Genomic DNA, 7637 nt, shown 5'->3' on the forward strand with positions numbered 1-7637 from the left:
CTTGGAAGAAAGACTCTGTTTCATGGAGTTTCAAAAGGTTGAATTAAATACATGTTCCTTTTGTGTGAAGACAATGAACTTTAATGTTTATTAAACTTATTTAGTAACATTATGATGATAATAAGGAGCCTTAGAATAATTCATATTAGATTCATCAGTTCGAATGACTGCATTATTCATGTCTCAATAAAAGGATATAATTTAAATATATAAGTGAACAAGCAGAAGGTCTACGCCCTCCTGCAAATTTAGTTGTGAGAAATTATCGAGCAGGGAATGTCCGTATTAGGTGTTGAGTGCTGCAAGTGCCATAATGAAGTCTGACGAAGGGAAGTTCGTGTTCGTAAGTACGGTTACCAGTGGGCTTAGTCAGTCGGTGTGCTAAAGAGAGTCGTGCAGTACAATCCCGTGGCGACATATGGAATAATCGTTTAAGAATGCTTCGCGCTAAGTTCATTGTGCAGTATTTTACGAAATCCTACCTGTTTTCATAAATGATGGAAGATTTTTAGGTTATGGAAATGTTTGGTAGTTGGTTTTCTATATGTGATGTTGGTTGGCCTGATTAATTGACGCAGCCCGCGTTTCATCTTATTAGTTTCTGCAAATTTAGTTCCAAGAATTGAATAAACAGGGAAGATGTCGCTGCTGAATCCGCGTGAGGTGTTGAGTGTCTACATGCCAACATGAAGTCTGACGAGTGGAAGTTCGTGTCCGAGACTACGGTTAGCAGTGGACGCTTTCACTCGGTGTCTTGTGTTATAGATAGTCGTGTAGGTATTAAAGATTTGTGTCTGGTTTTGATCTAAGCAGGGTGTGAAACGTCGCTGGGTTCAGTAACAATTCGGGTGACCGAGAGGCAATGTGTGCCAGAATGTAGGCGATCTAGTTACGAAATGTGTGTTATTTGTTTCATAGTGCTTCGTGCTAAGTTGATTGAGCTGTATTTTACGATCCTAGGTGTTGTTCCGTGTGGTTGGTTTCATAAATGATTTTAGGTTATGATTATGTTTGGTAGTTGGTTTCTTATAGGTGACGGTAGGCGTGTTTCGCCTTCATTTGTTTGTAGTTCCTGTCATTTTTAAGGGCTAAGATGTAACTAATGGCGGTTACGGAAGTACTTTCCAGCAACCCCGTTTCTGCTTATGATTTTACAATTTGTGGAGTGGTATTTCAGGCAGCATTTCGTTCGGCAGTGCAGTGGAGTGTGCTAGGTAGGACATCTACTTCAGCCCTTTTGTCGTTAGATGGCAGAGGAGTTCGTCAGGGTGGGCATATAACGATCATCGAATATCGCTAGTTCAGCGGTGGCGGGATGTGTTCGCTGTTTTTTTCGACGTTGCCGTCCCTGCGTATGAGGAGAATGGCGAATTCTGAGGTCGGCGTGATCGTGGGCTGCAATACGAGTCTAGTGCAGATTCACTGTCATATATTTATATATATATATATATATATATATATATATATTGCCATGGCGTGGAAGTTAATTTGATTTTATTAGAATTGATGTGTGTCATCTTTGTGTGAAGGACGTAAAGTGAGAAATATTTTGGTTGCATGGAAGGTCGGTTTAGTTGGCCAGTTGATCATTAATGTGGTGTAGAGTGCCTTCGTAGTAAGAATTAATACTGGTCTCTCAATGCGGATGTTTATTTCGGTACATGGTTTTGTTTCAGGTAGGCGTGCCTGCAAGCATATGGGATACTATAGACGTTACGCATTTACGAGTCCATCATTACTACAGAGGTAGCAAGACTTTGCACCGGGAGCTGACATGATCATTGTGCATGATGGACACAATTCATCAGGCGATGCGGTTGGGATGATCCACAGACACGTGTTGGCAGCCTCAGTTTTAGTGACTTGCTTGTGGAAATTCAGTAGCTGTTTATTTAAGTTTGTGTAAGAGCCTATCGCAGTGGACAAGGTAGAAGTAATCAGCTAGGGTTACAGGTTGTAATGTTGGTTATGTGGCCACCACACCACGGTCGCACACTTTAGATTCCTAGTGACCAAGTATCACGAGTTAGTAGCATGCCTCACAATGCCACAAGGAAGACCTCAGGCCCTCGTGTGATCTCCTTGCTTTCGGAGGAGGTGTACGGTTATAGATTCAGTGTGAGTGCCTTGTCTGTCTGAAAGAGGAGTTTGAGATCAGGGGATGTGCTTAGTGGCAACTTTCTCGTGAACTGTATCTGTAGTGTGTGGAGTAATATTACCAAGAGATGGCAGACAAAGTTATCTGAATGTCAGTGTTTCAGAAGATCAGTTGTGTGCGTGATGGGGAAGCAGCTTATTTGGAGTTGGAGATGTGAAGAACCAGACAGAATGAGGCACCTGGAGTGTTTGTGACTTGGATAGGAAAGTGCAGTATTCAGGTATGTTAGAGCGTAGAGTTTATTTACATTCCATAGATCCTTCTTAGGACTCAATCAAAGGATGGAGAACAAGTCATTTTCTGCAATATACATAAACCTCAGGACTTCATTCAATATACATAAACTTCTGTATTTTCGACACAATAACAAGTACGTGTTTCACATATCAATGTACATATACTGAGAATTTTAAATAGAAATACAAAAGTGACTTTACATATAGATTATAGATATACATAAAGCTTACGGATTTTCAGCAGAGATGAAAGCGTCTACAGAATAGTAAGAGTGAGTGAAGAGGTAACCTTTCAATGCAGGCTTGAATACCTTTATATCATAATTTAGACTTTTAATTGTTGGTGGAAGATTATTAAACAACTTGATACCTGTATAGTACACCCCTTTCTGATATTTAGTAAAGTTAGCATTTGGCACACATAGGTCATGTTTACGTCTTGTATTTAAATTATGTACATCTGTATTTCTTTTAAGATTATCCAATTTTTCCACCACAAATTATAGCAAGCAGAGTATGAATTCACTTGCAAGTGGAAGTATATTAAATTTACGAAATAATTTTCTACAGGATATCCTGCTTTTGACACCGGCCATTATTCTAATTATTTTCTTTTGCATGTAAAAAACTTTATTACTGTCTGTTGAATTCCCCCAAAAGATTAATCCATAAGACACCACAGAGTGGAAATAAGCAAAGTAAACTAGCTTTAAAGTATCTATTGTCATGGGTGGTATGACTGTTCTCATGGCAAGGCACGCAGAGCTTAATTTGGGAATAATAATATACTCGATGTGTTTCTTCCAATCTGAGGTATTGTGAACTCGTAAGCCAAGGAAACTTAAATATATAAGTGAACAAGCAGAAGGTATATTTCAGTATGAGATCTCTGAAACATTTTGTATATATTTTCAGGTGTTATTTTATTCTGGATACATCAGCACGCCCATTAAAGATCTTGTTATGAATGTACACAGTGATGGAAAGTGGGGGTCATACCGACACCTGCCACTAGACAGCTGTGCCACTGTTACTGTGCCACATGCCTATGTCAGCATAATGACCCGAGGAGATTTCTCCAGCTTCAGGTGGCTGGAGGGAAATCTGGACCCTGACAGGTGTTGATCAACTCTTGTACACAGTAATGTGATTACTTTAAAGTTCCATTATAGTGATGAGGGACCAGAATAAATGTACTTAAAATTTAATGCCAAGTGAGCTTGCTTGATTGTTCAACTTCATGAACAAGAAGTATATCAGAGAGTAAATGAAAGTTAGGTTGTCGAATTAACTAACTTCATAGCGTATAAGCTATCTTAAGAATTTGAAAACTGCTAATGTGGCCAAGAATTTACCCTGTATATAAGGAACCTTAAGGTTGGTTATTGTGTTCATAAGAACCACCCACTTTCACGTATTCTGATCCAGTTGGATAGCAAAAAAAAAAAAAAAAAGGGCATGTAGGTTTAAATTTGTTAATTCTGAAGATGAATTATAGTTGATTACAAATACTAGGAAATTTCCCATCAAGAATGGCGAAAAAATCTAAAGTCATACTTAAAAACACATTTTCTTTATTCTTTTACAAATCAATGTATGAAAATTTAAATTTAATGTTTTTTAACAAAAAAAAATCACTATGTATCTTTGCGTAACTAAGATTGTAGTATGATTTAATGTAGTACAGTCTTAAACATGATTTTATATCTAAGTTGTAACAACTGTGCCTCACTGTGTACATGCACATAGTAGGACGACCTTAACAACATATCCATGGCTATAATATTATCTCATAGAGCCCAAAATCTCTTAACAGGAAATGATCACCAACCAACCAATAGTAATTATTATGTAGTTAAATAATAGTCTACTGCTCATCAATTCTCTTGTCAGCTTTCAAAATCTACGCTGTCCTCTGTGTCTATATGCTGGTTTCTCCATTCACTATTAAAGAACGTCCTGTGCCCTCGTGAGAAATTGCACAATCAACATGAAATTCTGAGGGACACACAGACACACACACACACACACGTATATATGTCTCCATGTCACATAATGTAATAGTTTGTTTTATATATTACATCAAATTTTTTTGTATTTCAGGAAAACTTGGAATTTGTTACTAAAGAATTTTTGTGTTGAAGGGCTAGAGTTCTCTGGACATAACCAGAATGGGCAACGAGTTACAGGACACCTCTGGGCTCTCCATTTGAAATTTATGTCTCTGATTTCTGTTGTAATGTTATAGTCAGTTCTGTGCCTGCATATCTGTTGTGACTATTATTTCCAACTAAACGTCTGTATGTATTTTTTATTAGTTCCTGCATATACTACATATTTTGTCAATTCCATCTTTGTTACCTTATTCCTAACACGTGGCCTCGTGTCTTACAGCGTGAATATGTTCAGGTAGCTTAAATAATATATTCGAGATCTAGACAAAAGAAAACTATCCACATTATCTTTCTGTGGTTTCATTTATAACAAATTAAAAAAGTTGTTTGAATAATGATAGGTAGAACAGTTATTGTTTCATTTCTTTATTCGCAGAAATTTGTTTCTCCCGTGCCATATGTAACTGCTGTATTTTTGGTGGAAATTGCTTCTACTAGCTTCTGTATTACTATTTTGTTGTCAAAGCAACATGCTTACTTTTGAATGTCTTTCTTGTAACAGACGACAAAATAAGATACGAAGGGTTTATTTGCACCGAAATAAATCTAAACTAAATAATAGATCAAGTTATTGACATAAATTGAAGTTCTTTGGTTTCGAATACATAATATTGAATACTTTCATATATTAATATGTATAACTGGATATGGTGAAGTCAGATGGAATCCACTCAAAATTCAGTTTAATGTGTGAATCAACACACACTTTCCAATTGTTATTAACAGAATTATTATGTATTTTGTTATCTAAAAAGAATTTCCAGTCAGTGCAAATAATTGATAATTATTTAACAATGTATAAATTGTGAATTGTGTTTTTTTAATATCCATGGTTTATTATGTCTACTGTCATCTCACTAACTTATGGATCAATGGAACATATTAAAGCTGTATGATGTATGTATAACTATTTAACAAGTTTGAAAAAACAGATGTTTTTTTTTTGTAAAGTTTTCCAGCCCATGTAAGTTTAAAAGAGATTCATCATGCCCCCAGGTCTACTAGTGATCTTGAGATCAAGAAACTGTGAATCTTAACATTCACACCTTGTATTTATCTTTATGACATGGTACTTGGGCAAGGGCCAGTCCCCTAAAGAAAATGAGATTTCAGGTATAAATGGCAGTGGCTATCTTCTGGGTTGTTACGCTATGTACTCTGGTAGATTTCCACCAACGGTTCAGAAGTCATACTGTCTCCGTCAAAAGGGCGATTAACATTCATTGCCCTGATGACAGGCAGTATGACCTCTGAAATGTTGGTGGAAATCTATCAGACTACAGGGAGCAACAACCCAAAAGACAGCAATCTTCATCTTCTGAGTTCTTTTACTGTATAGGCTCATAAAAGTTGTGATCTTTCAGAGGTGGCTGGTGCCACCACCATCAGGAAACATGCACCTCCGAAACACCAGCAGACCTCTACCAAACTACACAGTGCAACAACCCAGAACAGAGCCACCTTTATACCTAAAGAGAATTTAACATAAAAAGAAAAACTTATTGCTTTGCTTTATTGTGAACAGGCTTACTATGCACTTGAGATGATCGGTCACATGAGAAAGGGTGAGTCTGTGCTGGTCCACTTAGAGAGCGGGGGTGTAGGCCAGGCAGCCATCAACATCTGTCTGCACGCAGGTTGTACAGTGTTCACTACTGTTGGCACGCAGGAGAAACGGGCATTCATGAAGAAACAGTTTCCACAGGTATTTCAACAGCCTATTTCCTATCTCATGCACACATAGGGGAGATTTTCCGCCATGATAAATTGAATTATTTTACAGATTCTGAGTGTTATGTGTGAATTTCATTAAAAATCGAAGTTTCGATGTGAAACATACTGTCACAGAACTCAAATACTGCTCCCCATCCCCGCTCAGCTTTCTGCATTGCCTGCTTGTGGCAACATCATGACCAAACAGTTGGGCATACACATAATCACCTTCTACGAAAGCCTGTCAGTGCCAAAACATTTCTAGTCACAATGCAACAAATGAGTTCCCTTTCAAATAATGAAGTATGTGCTCTGTTATGGAATTTCTCACATGACAGCGTTACTGTCTCAGCCATCTGCTGGAGGACTGAACGTGTGTGCTATTTTCCTATTTATATTCTTTGTTTTATTCTTTCTGATTGTGGGGCAGCTGTCAGCTTGTCCTGTTAGATTATGTTCCCATACCTCCACCAGGAACATTCATAATTTTTGTCTGGTTTCTTGGTTGTAAATTTTTGTTTTTGGCCTGGATGGACTCTGGGGGTTCTCAGTGATGCATGACGTGGCAGCAGCTGTCATAAGTTCCAAATATCTAATCTGAATTTTTGGTGTTTAGTATGGGGGGAAATTTGGGCCTCAACATGAGAAGATTGTGGGACATTTTGGTTTTCTCTGTGTTGGGCAAAATACTGTTTTTCTTTGTACATATGAGAGATGATCAAGAATGTCTAGGACCAAGGAACTGAGTACTGGTTCTGTGGCTAGAATCATAAATTCTGTTTTTACCATAATTAATATTCTCATTCATGCATTGAGATAGTACAGGATCCATGCCTTTGACCCAGGCACAGTACACTGTTTGAAATATTCTGGAATGTTTTTAACTTACCACATATGTTATAGGGATTTGCATTGGTATGATGTTGAGACTGTTCAGCAAGGAGAATCTGTTACATCACTGTTAAAGAAAGTGCAGAACTTTTTCTCTAGACCTGCAAGTTATAAATGGATGTATGTTCCTTATAGAATACATAATATTCGTTACTGTCCAGAATGTAAATTCAGAAATGGAAATTTTTCTTCCTCCAGGTTTCCCTATTTATAACACTGGTTAGACTACAGTGACAGAAAATGAAAAGTAAAATAATATGCTTTTAAGACATGCAACCATAACAGGTATTGAAAGGACTTGGCCTTGAAGGTAAGATTCCTAGAGTGTTTTCACAATGGATGTGTAAAGTCATCTTATGCTCCGTTTTGAGAATGTTTTGTAATTTGAAGGTAGTTCTCTTGCTTTTAATGCATACAAATTGTCAAACATGTGTGCATATAATCTTCTTTCCCAGTTGACGGACC

The 7637-nt window shown here is 37.4% G+C and overlaps 1 long non-coding RNA gene across 4 annotated transcripts; it reads left to right on the forward strand.

Annotated features, from left to right (window-relative positions):
* The first annotated feature begins 797 nt into the window (after nt 1-797).
* LOC147870760 (uncharacterized) lies at nt 798-7631 on the forward strand. 4 transcript variants are annotated; one of them, XR_015533193.1, is made up of 6 exons: nt 798-975; nt 1087-1378; nt 1681-2378; nt 3310-3512; nt 6094-6273; nt 7371-7631. It is a non-coding gene; the product is annotated as an uncharacterized LOC147870760 (long non-coding RNA). The 4 variants fall into 4 exon arrangements; XR_015533191.1 differs by lacking the exon at nt 1087-1378 and having other exon boundaries at nt 805-975; nt 1677-2378; XR_015533190.1 differs by lacking the exons at nt 798-975; nt 1087-1378 and adding an exon at nt 1423-1564 and having other exon boundaries at nt 1677-2378.
* Nucleotides 7632-7637: the final 6 nt, after the last annotated feature.

Source organism: Zootermopsis nevadensis, unplaced genomic scaffold, assembly GCF_977971745.1.
Source record: "Zootermopsis nevadensis isolate Lab colony 2312 unplaced genomic scaffold, Znev_1.0 Znev_ptg000203l, whole genome shotgun sequence".
NCBI classification, from domain to species: domain Eukaryota; kingdom Metazoa; phylum Arthropoda; class Insecta; order Blattodea; family Termopsidae; genus Zootermopsis; species Zootermopsis nevadensis.